The sequence below is a fragment of the Canis aureus genome, chromosome 9 (genome assembly GCF_053574225.1).
Source record: "Canis aureus isolate CA01 chromosome 9, VMU_Caureus_v.1.0, whole genome shotgun sequence".
In the NCBI taxonomy this organism is placed as follows: Eukaryota; Metazoa; Chordata; class Mammalia; order Carnivora; family Canidae; genus Canis; species Canis aureus.
The window spans coordinates 29,294,851-29,309,056 of NC_135619.1; the positions used below are offsets into that span (position 1 = coordinate 29,294,851).

At 38.7% G+C, this 14,206-nt stretch overlaps 2 long non-coding RNA genes across 3 annotated transcripts in view; both read right to left on the reverse strand.

Annotated features, from left to right (window-relative positions):
• Positions 1–13,321, reverse strand: part of LOC144320535 (uncharacterized) — a 75,826-nt gene extending 62,505 nt beyond the window's left edge. Inside the window, exons 1-2 of one of the 2 annotated variants that reach the window (XR_013386169.1) lie at positions 12,845–13,321; positions 12,457–12,581 (exon numbers count right to left, since the gene is read on the reverse strand). This is a non-coding gene — a long non-coding RNA (uncharacterized LOC144320535). The other variant, XR_013386168.1, reaches the window with a different exon arrangement.
• Positions 1–14,206, reverse strand: part of LOC144320534 (uncharacterized) — a 538,453-nt gene that overhangs the window by 436,138 nt on the left and 88,109 nt on the right. The gene's annotated exons all lie outside the window — the stretch shown is intronic.

Below are 14,206 nucleotides of genomic sequence, written 5' to 3' on the forward strand. Positions count from 1 at the left end.
AACATCAGAGCTTTCTACAAACAAAACACATGCATTGAAAGTCATCTCATAGGATGTCATCTGGGTAGCCATCTCTTATTCACATCCCCTTGCATTTTTGTGAGAACAGAAATAGTATCTTTACAATTTTGTTTCACTCATTTATGTGCAAATTAGCTGGCAGCATTTTTACTCACAATTTAATTCCATGTCTCCAAATTTAAAAGTTACCAAAACAATAATTATGCCATGTTATTTGTAATTGGCTTGTGTATTTCATGTAAAATGCTATTCATAATTGTGATGGGCCATAAAGATTACCTAAATTAACTGGACTATGTCTAGGGAAGAAAAGAAATCTAAACTACCCATATTACAAATTATTTATATTCTTGAATATTTCCAGGGGAATGTTCTCTAGAACTAGTGATAATAGTTATCGTTTTCTGACCAGTATAAGGTGACATGCATAATGCTAGGCACTAAACTGGGTGTTTTATTTTTATCATCTCAACCTTATAATAATCCTGCAGGATAGATATTCCTCCGTGTTACAGATGAGAAAGCTGAGAAACAAAAATCCAAGACTGTAGAGAAAGCAAATAGCAGATCAGAATTCCAACCAACATTATTCCAACCAACAAAGGCTTGCTACTCAACCAGTCCTTCCCTACATTTACTTCATTCAGTATATCCTCAGTCTCTGAGTATCAGTTTTAAAGTTCCCATATGACTTGGAAGTTTTTAATCCACCCTTTCTAAGATTACAAGTTAATTACTCACCAGTTACATTATCTTTCTTCACTTGTTATGTCAAACATTGTGTCTGGACAAGCAATTTATCTATTCATTCAACAAATGTTTATTTTTTGTCCACTGGGACCTTCTCTGATCAATCAGCAATACACCAAGTCATTAATTCCATCCACATTCAGATAATTTTACTATAAACAAAATTAAACGGGGTTTCACAACTACAATTTTAGAAAGGAAAAGAATTAGCTAAGTGCACATCAAGTTTAGCCCAGAGTCTATTTGTTGCAACCAGCCCCCCAAATTATATAGATCTCCCCTCTCACCTGTTACTTAAGGAGTTAAATATATGTATCCTCCAAAACCTCCCTTTCCCATTCTTATTAAGATAGATTCTGGAGAAGAATATGAATATGAAGGTGAAGTTGTAACTTACATTACTCCTCATAACTATGGAGTTAATAATAATCAGTTAGCCTTTGGACTACATTTGTCAAAATCCCTTTCCTGGGAATGACAACTGTTTACCATCAAGGGTAGCTACAAGTTTCATAACTGGTCCATGCATGAAGCTCTTGATCCACAGAAGTGTGAGTGGAGACTAATGAGGACAGTGATAGAAAAAGTAAATTTGGGGCTAATGATCAGCTAAGGGGGATAGACTAATTTTCCACCCCATAGGACTGTCTTGGGATGCTTTCCTTAAAAAAAAGAAAGAAAAGAAAAAAAGAAAAGAAAGAAAAAAAAGAAAAGAAAAGGAAAAGAAAAGAAAAGGAAAAAAAAGAAAAGAAAAGAAAGGAAAAAAGAAAAGAAAAGAAAAGAAAAAAAAGAAAAGAAAAAGAAAAGAAAAGAAGAAAAGAAAAGAAAAGAAAAGAAAAGAAAAGAAAAGAAAAGAAAAGAAAAGAAAAGAAAAGAAAAGGAGGGGAGGGGCACCTGGGTGGCTCAGATGGTTAAGCATCTGGCTTTGGCTCAAGCTGTGATCTCAGGGTCCTGGGATTGAGCCCCAAGTCAGGCTCCCTACTAGGGCGGAAGTCTGTTGCTCCTTCTCCATCTGCCCCTTCCTTCTATTCATGCTCTCTCTCTCTCCTACTGTCCCTCACTCTCTCTCAAATAAATAAAAAAATTTTAAATAAACAAATAATTTTTTAAAAAATTTTTAAAAGGAGGGGAATTCTAGGAGTTATCCATAGCAGGGATAGTTCAGGAAGAGGTAAAGGAGCAGAGACAACTTAGGATGCTGTTGCAAAAATCTCAGCAATGAATAACAAGAACTGAACTAAATTTGTGGGGCTGGCAACTCAAGAGAATTGTGGAATTGGAGACATCCCAGGGAAATAATCAACAAGATTCATTCACAAATTCATTCATAGATATTCATTAAGAACTACTAAATGCCAGGCATTACACTAGAAGCTGGAGATGTTGAGTAAGGTAGATATTGTCCTTCAACACAAAATTCACATTCCAGCAAGGGAATACATAGGTGTATCAATAAGCAAATAAATAAGATATTTACAAATTGTGAAGAAAACAAACAAGATACTGCAAGAACATTGGGGAGGGGCAGTAAGACGGCCAGGGCAATGAATAGTTTGGGGAGAGAAACACAAAGAGGGGCAGCTGGGTGGCTCAGTGGTTGAGCATCTGTCTTTGGCCTAGGTCGTGATCCCAGGGTCCTGGAATGGAGTTCTCATCAGAATCCCTGCGGGGAGCCTGCTTCTCCCTCTGCCTATGTCTCTGCCTCTCTCTGTGTGTCTCTCGTGAACAAATAAATAAAATCTTAAAAAAATAAAAAAAAAGGAAAGAATCAAAAATTCCACTGAGGATTCAAAACCTGGATGACTGAAAAAAGGGCAGCATCATTAAGAGAAACTAGTGTGAGCTGATTTGATGGAGGACACAACCAAGGAGAATGCTTTAACATTAGATGTGTTAAGTTGAAGATACTTAATTGTACAAATGTTCAATTAGAAATGTTGGCCTGAGTTTAGAGAAGAGTCAGGGCTTTGGATACAAATTTGAAAGCTGTGGATGCAAATATGGGTGTCAAACAAGTATTTAAAAAAACATTAAGCAGGATCCCTGGGTGGCGCAGCAGTTTAGCGCCTGCCTTTGGCCCAGGGCGCGATCCTGGAGACCCGGGATCGAATCCCACGTCGGGCTCCCGGTGCATGGAGCCTGCTTCTCCCTCTGCCTGTGTCTCTGCCTCTCTCTCTCTCTCTCTGTGACTAACATAAATTAAAAAAAAAAAAAAACATTAAAGCTAGATTTTTTTCATCAAGCAGGAAAGTAGACAGGGAGAAAGAGTCCATGAATAGAACATTAAAGAATGTGCATTTTTGTGTCATAAGAGTAAAAGGAAGCCAGTGAAAGATGAAGAAGCCATAAGTAAGAGGAAGAGGGGGATAATTGAGATAGTTCTCTGCCACATACTGAGAGAAAGGGTATCAGAACATCAACAGTTGTATATTTCCGCAGAGTTCAAGGGCAATGAGATAGGAAAATTATTTTGGATTTGATGTTAGAAGCCTTTCAAGGACTATTAAGAAAGCATTTTCAGTGTAATTATCGGTGGTCTTAGTTCAAAGATGGGAATCATGCAGTAAACCCAAACTCTAGATTTTCTGGAACAGTCCCAATTTCAAGTTATTCTGTCTTGTTGTAAACCAGGCATTTTCATTTTCAATTTGAAATTATGGTAACATTGTGGTAAAGAAATGGCAACAATGCAGTTAAAGTTTTCAAGATGCTGGTCAATGAAAGGAAGGTGAATAGTAAGTACTGACAATCAGAAAGAATCAGGAGAAGGTGTTTTAGGAGTAGGGAAGCCCCCGACACATTTGTAAGCAGGAGGAAAGTGAGTAGCTAGTGAAGCAGGAAACTAAGATTTGACAAACAAAATGACGATTATTGACAGCACTAAATTTCAGAAGAAGCCAGAAGTTGGAATCAATAGCACAGATGCATGGAAAAAGGTGATTTAATTCTTTTAAGTAGTAGCAGGTAAAAGAATAAAGTATTAGGTGATAGATGTGTTAATTAACTTGGAGTAACATTTTCACAATGCATATGTATATCATATCATCACATTGTACACTTTTAACATCTTACCATTTTATTAATCCATTATACCTCAATAAATCAGGGTGGAGGGGAAGAATAGATAAAGATGAAGTAATTTTCAAGAAAAAAGGAGTGAGGAAGAGTTAATGATGCTGGAATATAAGGCCACTAAAATATAAGCTCCAGGAGATCAGGATTATTTGATCATTCTGTTTAACTGGCTTTCAATAAATATCAGCAGAATAAATTCTGAGCTCTCATACCTACATGGTAAAGAAGGAGGCATCTTGAACTCCTAAAGGTAAGGACTTGGCAGAAGCTTAGAGGGATTTGGAAAAATTCTGTAGTATGACACACTAAGTCAGAATGAGATGGATAAAATAATGGCCACTAATGGCACCCAACTGAAGTCATAGCAACAATAATCTGCTCTTCACCTCTTCTACAATTTATTCAAGAGTCAGTAAGGTCTTCTCTGGACAGAAACCAAGTGGGGAAAAATTAGAGAGGAAGATAAACCATGAGAGACTCCTAACTCTGGGAAACAAAGAGTTGCAGAAGGGGAAGGTAGGAGGATGGGGTAACTGGGTGAGAGGCACTAAGGAGGGCACTTGATGGGATGAGCACTGGGTATTATACTATATGTTGGCAAATTGAATTTAAATAAAGTATTTTTATTTATTTTTTTAATAATAAATTTTGTATTGGTGTTCAATTTGCCAACATACAGAATAACACCCAGTGCTCATCCCATCAAGTGCCCCCCTCAGTGCCCATCACCCATTCACTCCCACTCCCCGCCCTCCTCCCCTTCCACCACCCCTAGTTCATTTCCCAGAGTTAGGAGTCTTTATGTTCTGTCTCCCTTTCTGATATTTCTTACCCATTTCTTCTCCCTTCCCTTCTATTCCCTTTCACTATTATTTATATTACCCAAATGAATGAGAACATATAATGTTTGAACAATCTATCTAAAGCAGCAGGTCCTTCTTTTTTTTAAATTTTGTTTATTTATTCATGAGACACAGAGAGAGAGAGAGGTAGAGACATAGGCAGAGGGAGGAGCCATGCAGGAGCCCGAAGTGGGACTCGATCCCAGGACCCTGGGATTATGCCCTGCGTCAAAGGCAGACACTCAACCACTGAGCCACCCAGGCGTCCTTCTTCACCCATCTCTACCTGTTATACTAGTTCCCTGCTTTATTCTTCTCCTTAGTATTTATACTCCCTGTTGTGTTATATTTTACTTTACAATCTTATTTATCATATATCTCCTTCCACCAAAATGTAAGCGAGGGCAGGGATTTTTGTCTGTTTACTCATACTCTCTCTCTAGCACCTAGAACAAAACATATTGAATGAATGACTGCCCATGTATGAGATAGAGCCATTGGAATTGAATGACTTTCTTCACTGACAGTGAGTTGTTGGGGGCGTGAGAGGAAGCAGAAAAAGAAATAAATGATGGAAATATTCCAGAATGAATTGTGATGGAAATTCAAAGGGAAGAGGGGTTCTAGAATGCTAACAATTAGTGAAAAGTGAGGTAATTGGGATCAGGGAGGTAAAATGATGAACCACAAGGTAATCACCATCATGCTGATGGTAGCTCCAGATACCCTCCCTCTTAAGATGACCTCAAAGACAGCGTAGAGAGAAGTAGGGCATCAAGCTACATGATCCGTGTTAAAAAACAAACAAACAAACAAAAACGATGCTGCTTGGCACAGAGTTAAGTAACAAGTAATGGTTAGTGATATTTTTTATATTTTCACAATGCTTTGGTCCAGAGCCACCAAAGGCTAATACAAATTCATCATTCCAGAGTCCACATCACACAACCATCTAGTTAGAGGGATGAGCCTTCAGATGATAGGAAAATTCTCATCTCCTCACTACTTAGGACATCTCAAGCAAAAAATACACTTCCACTTGAAAAATCCGGATTTCCCAGGCTTGTCAAGATATAACTGTCACCCACCTAACTTCTCCAGAGCTACATCATCCTAGTCCACACATACATACAGGTATCCCTTTACAGGATCATTCACATTTATCCACAGCTTCAAAATTATTTAATAAACCTAGACTGGGTTCACACCTTACATCAGGCCTGAGACATGCAGAGTCCTGTAAGGAACACTGCTGTGCCCTTCTATACCACACCACTGTCGACACGTTCAGATAACAGCCAACTCCAACCCAAAGACACAGTTGGCCCATTTAGCCTTTCTCCATATTATGTTTGTATTATTGAATTATTAGCCTATAATGAAACCATGCTCTTTTGCCCCTATAGATTACCTCACAGCAGGGAGGGGGAGTTAGGAATAGATCATTTTTCCAGTTTGAAGGTCATTTTAAGTACCAAGCTAACAACCTATCTCTGTGTGAATGGATTTCAGACACATTTCAGTGCATATATCGTCACTATCATCCTCGTCCTCTGGAATGTTAGAGTGGATGTATGGGAGAGTTTCTGCAGCTGGGAATGCCAAGCATCAGGAAAGCTAAATCATTTGCCCAAGGTCATATAACTTATAAATGCTGAGACTCTACTCTGACCCCAAAGCCAATATCACTACCCAGGTTTAAAACAGATGAATTCATCAGTGTTTTCCATTTCTGAATGTGAGGAAAGTGATGACAGCAAAACAAGCTCTCAAAAAGAAATTATATACTTTTCCTTTAAAACTCCAAGAGAAACCTGGATTAAATATTTGATATTCCTCATTCAAATTTAGAAATGCCTTATTTGTTAGTTAAAAGAAAAGATATTTCTGTACCAAATACTTTTGGCCAGGAGTTCATTAAATCTCCTTAATGGAAGGACCATGTTTTCAACAAATTTTTAAGAAAAAATATTAATTGATCATGCAGAAGTTTAAATCTGCTCTTGTACATGTTTTCAAGCTCTGCTGTGTGTTAGAAAGGAAGCTACAAAATGGTTATTAAAGGTTGTTTTCTGTCACACAGACACATGGCCATGTTTCTTCATTCCCCAGATATGACAAATCTGGATCTATACAAATGGAAATGACAATAGAGAAAGGGAAGGACATCTTGATGTAGAAACTGCCCTCTATTCTATCTGAGAACTTTGTCATAAAAATGTAAAACTTGTCATCATCATTTATTAGCCGTTGATAATGCGCAGGATAGTAGGCATTGCAAAGATGTTGTAAAAATGTGAAAATACGTTCTTCTCAAAAAAAAAAAAAAGAGAGAGACCAAAAGGAAACAGAAATAAAAATATATAGGAATAGATGTATACAATTCCATTCATGCAGGATTTCTCTAATCTCATAGGTAACAATTTTATGAACTATTGTTGAATGGCAGATTTCTCCCTGTGTACCTATCCGTTGCTGCATAACAGATTACCCCAAAACGTAGTGACTTAAAGCAACAAACATTTATTTTCTCAGGTTTGTGGATCAGGAATTCAGATGCACCTTAGTTGGATGGCTCTGACTTGGGGTCTTTCACAAAGATGCAAAAAAAGACACCAGCAAGGGCTGCAGTCAGCAGAAGGCTTGAGTGGAGCCAGAGGACTTGCCCCTAAGCTCATCCACGTGCTAGCTGGCAGGAGCCTGAGTTCACAAGGGCTGTGAACTCCACAGAGCTGCCTGCCTATTCAAGACTTGGCAGCTGCCTTTCTCCAGGATGAGCAAACAGGGCCAGTGAGCCAGAGAAAGAGAAAGGAAAAAGCCACAATGTCTTTAATGGTATCGCCTCACAAGTTACACCCAACAGTTCTGTAGGGTCGATTTATTAGAAGTGAGTCACTGAGTGCAGCCCACACTCCGGGGGAGAGAATTTGGCTCCACATTCTGAAGAGAAGAATATCAAATAATCTGTGGGCATCTTTTGAAACCACACCCCTAACGCTCACGGTTTTCCTGCCCCTCCCCCCGTCCTTCCCAGACTCTTGCGAATGTTGCACTTCTAGGACCAGTATTAACCACAATTATATATAAATGCATTTATTTCAGGGGCGCCCAGGTGGCTCAGATGGTTAAGCATCTACCTTCGGCTCAGATCATGATCCCAGGGTCCTGTGATTGAGCCCCGCCTTGGGCTCCCTGCTCAGCAGGAAGCCTGCTTTTCCCTCTCCTTCTGCCCCCCACTCTGGCTTGTGCTCACTCTCTCTTGCTCTCTCTCTCTCAAATAATTAAATAAAATCTTAATAGGTAAATAAATGCATTTATTTCAGTATTCACTTGTGCCAGGTGCCATCCTACATACATAAATAAATGAAACCAAAAACGTCCCCACCCCTTAAGAACCTAGTAGAAGGAGTCCAACAGTAAACTGATAGATGCATGATATGGTGGTGATATAAATGCCACATTTAAAAGATATAATAAAGCAGGCCAGGAATTAGAGAGTTATGAGTACTTAAATAGTGAAAATGCTCTATATCAACATATCGTACATTTAGTGCATATACTGTTTCTCAACCTTGAGAATCGAGTGACCTCAATCTGCAAAAACCATTATCTTTGTCCTTGACCACAGCTTTTGCTTCCCCCTAACATTTATGCAAGATTTGCTTCTGTGTTCTTTCTCCCAGCTTTGCCAAGACTCTACGGTATATGCCAAGTCTTAAAAAATAGCCAGAAATTCTCTCTCAGCTCCTCCTCAAAGAGTCATTTCTTCTTTCCTTTGTTGCTGGCTCTCCTCCATGAAAACTTGGCCTGTAATGCCTCCCCTTCTGGAAAACCATAGGCCGTACAGGAACTAGTGTCTGCTCTCCACCTGAGCTTCATCAATAACCAAACCCTCTCGACTACCAGGAATGGGGAAACCGTTCTTTCTGTTGGGAGAAGCCATCCTGGCTGTCATTGTCTCACTATCAGTTTATCCATCTTGGCCCAGGATCCACCTTCTCGTTGCTAGATCTTCAAAGTTTCTCCTTTGGAGGCAGGATTCCAACACCTCTCTAAACAATGTACAATAACAGGTTTCTCTACACAGAAATCTCCCTAGACACCAAATAACACAGAAGAATTTTAAATCACATAACTTTGAGGTATTATGTTATTACCAATTTCCTGTACTTACCACCATTTGGACTTCTAACAACTCTTGTATTTGGTAAACTATAAGTTTAGAAAAGATTCAAATTGGGAGGAGACTAGTTATTTGCAATTAGAAATTTTAAACATTATGCTACAACTGAAAATTTAGTTAAAAAAATAAAGACCTAAAAGACCAAACCCTCTTGCCTATGTTTTATTTATTCATTTATTTATTTTCCCCCATCCCATCTGTGCCCTCGGCATTTATTTCTATTTAATATATCCAAGTGGTGGGATACCGATATGATATATTTAGAAAACCAACAAGGTCTCTTTTTTATCTGCCATATTACTCCAGATGGAAATACCCATTGGCATATCACATAAGCCTTCTTGGTTACCTTCTGTTCATAGTTGCTGTGCCAGTGAGGAATATGAAAATTGGAACTTTCCACCAAGGGCAGACAATATAATTGAATTAGAGTGTTCCAAATTTTCTGAGTGGCACTGGGTTGTGTTTTGCTTCTTTCTATCTTGCTTGCTTGCTTGCTTTCCCTCTTCCTTCCTTCTTTTTCTTCCTTCTCTCTCTCTCTCTCTCTCTCTCTCATTCTTCCTTTCTTTTTCTTTCTTGTTACTCTGGCCTGAATCTGCCATACTAATGTCTCCACAATTAAAAAGTACTTGATATACATCTTGTGGTATAAAAAAAAAAAGAGGTTCATTTTCTAGAATCTTCATCAGTTTCTTCTTTTGCCATCTCTTTTCTCATTAAGTATATCCTAATCTTATAACCTGTTGTACTAGACTAGCTATAAAGGCTATTACTTTGCTTAAAATAACACAGTATCCAGTAGATGCTAGGAATAAAACCATAAATTTATAGGGACACCATGTCCTAGTTTAACCCCTGACCAAGGAAATAGAGTAATGGAACCATCACAGGGATTCCCAAACACCCCTACCCACAGCTCTCTCACAAGCTTGTCCAATGGCACCTAACCACACAATACACAAAAAGGAAAATTCAAGAATGGCTCAGTCAAGCTCTCATTTTGAAGAGTATGCCTTAGTCAGTTCAGACTGCTACAATAAGTTACCACAGATTGGGAACTTAAACAGCAAAAAAAACTTGTTTCTCCTAGTTCTAGAGACAGGGAAGTCTGAGATCAGACACCAGCCTGGTCAGGTTCTGATGAGAGCTCTCTTCCTGGCTTGCAGCTGGCTGCCATCCTGCTATGTCCTCTTTTGGCAGACAGAGTGTCAGAAAACAAGCTCTCTAATGTCTCTTCTTATGAGGATACTAATCCCATGAGGGGGTGCTCCACCCTCATAACCTTTCACCTCCTAAAAGCTTATCTATAAATACTATCACATTTGTAATTAGGGTTTCAACATATGAATGTGGGGAGCACACAAAATTTCAGTCCATAAAAACATCCCTGAAATGAATTAAAAATATTGTACCAACTATCTTCATTTCCACATATAATTCCTTGTGTTAACAATGAAATGGAAATTGGCCTTACTTCCGTCAAAATAATGACCTTACATGAAATTTTTTCATAAAATTAATTTTTAAAAAAGACACTTGTCAGCAGTACCAGCTGACCTCTATTGAGTATTTTTGCAGCATACGTATACATCCCCAGTACAACTACATGCTATACCAGCAACTATCAACTGAGAGTTACTTAGGATCATTGCTCTCAATCAGCTGAAACTTTGAGCAAACACTCAATGGCATAGCACAGTTTCCTGGAAACACATCACTCGTTTTATTTTCGAAGTTCTAAACATTTTAATATGTCTCCCAAAACATTGTCTTGTTCGAAAAATCACCAAAAATATCTGCAAAGTAAAAAAAAAAAAAAAAAAAGAATTACAGAAAAAAAAAAACACTTTTTAACACCAAATCCAGAAAAAGTATTCATTTTTAAACATTTTCAATTATCGTAATATTTTTAAAATTATTAATGTGGTTTTTCTTCTGCCTTTTTTGAGTACGTGACCATAACTTTAATGGACATTTGACTGAGGACAGAGAAGGGTTTTATTTTTCATTGAAAAAATGCAAAGAGAAAGAATAAAATAATATCTAGCTTCTCATATGCAAAATAAGACTATACAGCTGATTAAATCAGGCTTACCCAGGATAATCTTTTGATTTACTCAAAATCAACTGATTTGAGACTTTGATTCTATCTATAAAATCCTATCACCTTTGCCATATAATGTAACGTTAGCCATGGATGTGACATCCCATCACCTTTGCTATATTCTGTTGATTTTAGGCAATTTATAGGTCTCACCCCAACAAAAGGGGATCACATAAAGATGTGAACACTGGATTTAATGGGGTCACCCTAGGGTGTGTTCTTCACACCAGGAAAACTAATGTGGAACTCCCTCTACCCAGCAGAGGGAAAAAGCAAACTGTGAGTCATGTGAGGCAGACAGCAAGCAGGGTAATGATGGTGGCCATCACCCCAGAGACCATGGGAGCCACTGAAACCCCCACCAGACTTTGTCACTCCTTCCTCTCCCCTGATACCCAGAAACAATCAAAAAAAGAGATAAAGAATGGAAAAGGGACTCAAAATCTGAGATATTGACCATTTCACCTCTAATTGAGCTTGAACTAAATAAATTATGTAAATCATGAGGGCAAAGACAGCTGAAAATCAGTTAGTTAATTTCTTCATTGTTAAGGACTAGATGATTAGAGACAAAATAAAGGCACACACTTTAGTCAGAGAGATGTGTAATGAAACTGGTTGCACACATTTTTATAAAAATTTTGCTAAGCCCATGTAAGTCATCTCTGTCCTGGTGAATATGGATAATGCTATCCACTTATAAATGTTGGAACACTGCAAAATAAGACCATTTTAAATAAATTTAAATGTCGTGTAATGCTCAGTACAAACAACCCTTTTATTTTGAACTGAAAGAGCAAGGTATAAAATTTTTGCTAAGAGGAAGTCAGCTTCTGCTAAAAGTCAGTTTTTCCCATTACCACTAAATACATGTTGAATAATAAAAATGTCCATTTAAATTGTTGTCAAAGGATAAGCCAGGCCAGCACCTACACGTGTCTCAAGATGGCCTTTCACCACTGCACGTGGGTGCATCTTACAACAGAAGTACTTATCAGTCGTTTGTTGGAATTTAGAATACATTTTACATTAACTACCATTTTAACTGTTTGTTATATGCTAGACACAATGCATAGTGTTTTGTATATATAATCTCAGCAAATCATTAAAACACTATGAGGAACATATAATTATACCCATTTTAGATGTAAGAAAATGGAGTCATTGAAAGGTTAAGTAATTTGTCCAAGGTCACACAAAGAGCAAGTGGTCCTACAGGAATTGAAACTCAGAACCACAAGATTCCAAAGGCCATTCTTTAAATCTTCGTACTCTAGCTGTCAGACTGGTCTACAAAAGCCTAGTCAACTCAGAATGTGGCTGAATACAATCTTGTCATTGTACCTATTGCTTTCTTTCAGAAATGGTACGATAGGAAAATGTATTCCAAGTTTCATCTTGGGGCAGGAACCCTCCACGCCCTTCTGCAGCCCTGGAGAGGGTAAGGGCAGAGTCTCTCCCAGCCCATCATGGTTTCCTACCTCCAGGACAGAAAGAGGACTCCATCAGCTCCAAGTCTGTGCTGGCTGCTTTCATGAGCTGAGGCAGAGGTAGTGATGGACACTTTCAGGGCTCTGAGTGGGCAAGCCTGGGAGCCCACAGACTCCTGCCACATTCAAGCCCCAGGTTACTCCTCAGTCTGGGACAGTCCCCTGTTGCCCTCTTACTTTCCTTCTCAGACCCCAGGCCTCTCTCCTCCCTTCTCGCTGCCACTACTTGTCGCTTCCAATCAAGACTTTCCTTTCCTCTAACCTTCTGGAAAACAGAAGCTGTTCTCACACCCTCCCAATTTTAGCCCTCTTATCAGAGAAGAAGCAAATCAGAAGCCCCCCATTCATCCTGCCCTTCCCATAAGATGTGGGAGCTCACATTTGCATGCAATTTTCAGTGACCAGACTGAGAGATTCAGGTGAAAAGGAGGTGACTATAACCAGTTGCTATGACAACAGAAAGATATAGAATGGCACAGCAATTCATAGGACAAGCTTTTAAAATTACATAAATTTGAAGTATTACAAGAAACCATTGAAAACTACATGTATAAAAATGACTGGCCAATTGAAAGAATTAAGTATGTCACACAAATAAACCACCTTGAATTAATCAGGCAATTAAAGGTACACATACAATTTTCATCCTCAAGAGACTATAAGAAAGAGGGAGAATTACAATTCTGGTGCCTCTGTAAAGTTACCTGTCAATCAGACTGATCCAGCTGCTTTCATGTTAAAATTTTCCACGTCTATCACAACTCTAAGAATTAAGTCACAGCGAAATTACAAGGCTAACATCACGAAACAGAAGTGCTTGCCTTCAGCGTTTAACACTTGACGATTCTCCCCCTTAAAACTTTCTCTCCCTTGATTTCCTAACACTGCACTCATTTACAACCTTCTCTGCTCTCAGATTGACCCTCTCCTTCTCCTGGTTTCTCCTAGGTTTTGTAGCCAGGTCTTATCCCTCTGAATCTATCATGTATCCTCAATTATTATCTTTTATCTGATGACTCCCAAATCCACATTTCCACTCCCAAAATCTGTCCAGAGATACAGACCCAAATGCATGAAGAAGTCTCCTAATGGCATCTCAAAATCAGCACTTTTATTATTCAGCCTTAAAGATTGTTTCCCTAGTGAGACTAATGGCACCAATATCTTCCAGAAATTCAGGCAAAACATCTTTTTAGTCACTGTCTCCTCCTTCTCTCTTCTATCCAGGCACTAAGCCATACTAACTCTACCTCTGTAGTAGCTACTAAGCCTCTCTGTTCCAGTAGAATCAATCTGAACACCACCCAGTCTGTACACTACTTCTCATCCAAACTGTAGGCTTTCCTTATTTCAGTGTTTCCCAAATACTCCTGATTGTGAGAATCATGAGGGCTTGGGGTTGTTTTGCTTTGCAGGGATTTGTTTGTTTGTTTGTTTGTTTTGTAAATAACAGTTTCTAGGACTTGCCCATGACCTACTAAGTCAGAATCTACCACAGAGGGGCTTGAGAACTTATACTTTCCTAAGTATTCCAAGATGATTCCTCTAATCACACAAATCCAGTTTACTCATTACTACTGACTGAATTCACTGAATTCACAGCCCCTGACCAAAACTTCCTATGGCTCCCATCGCTGGTAAAAGTAAGTCCAAATTCCTGCCTTAACACTTACGGCTTTCCTCGATCTAGTCCACACACATCCTTCCACTCATCTTTCCCATTATGGCTTCTCACGTACTT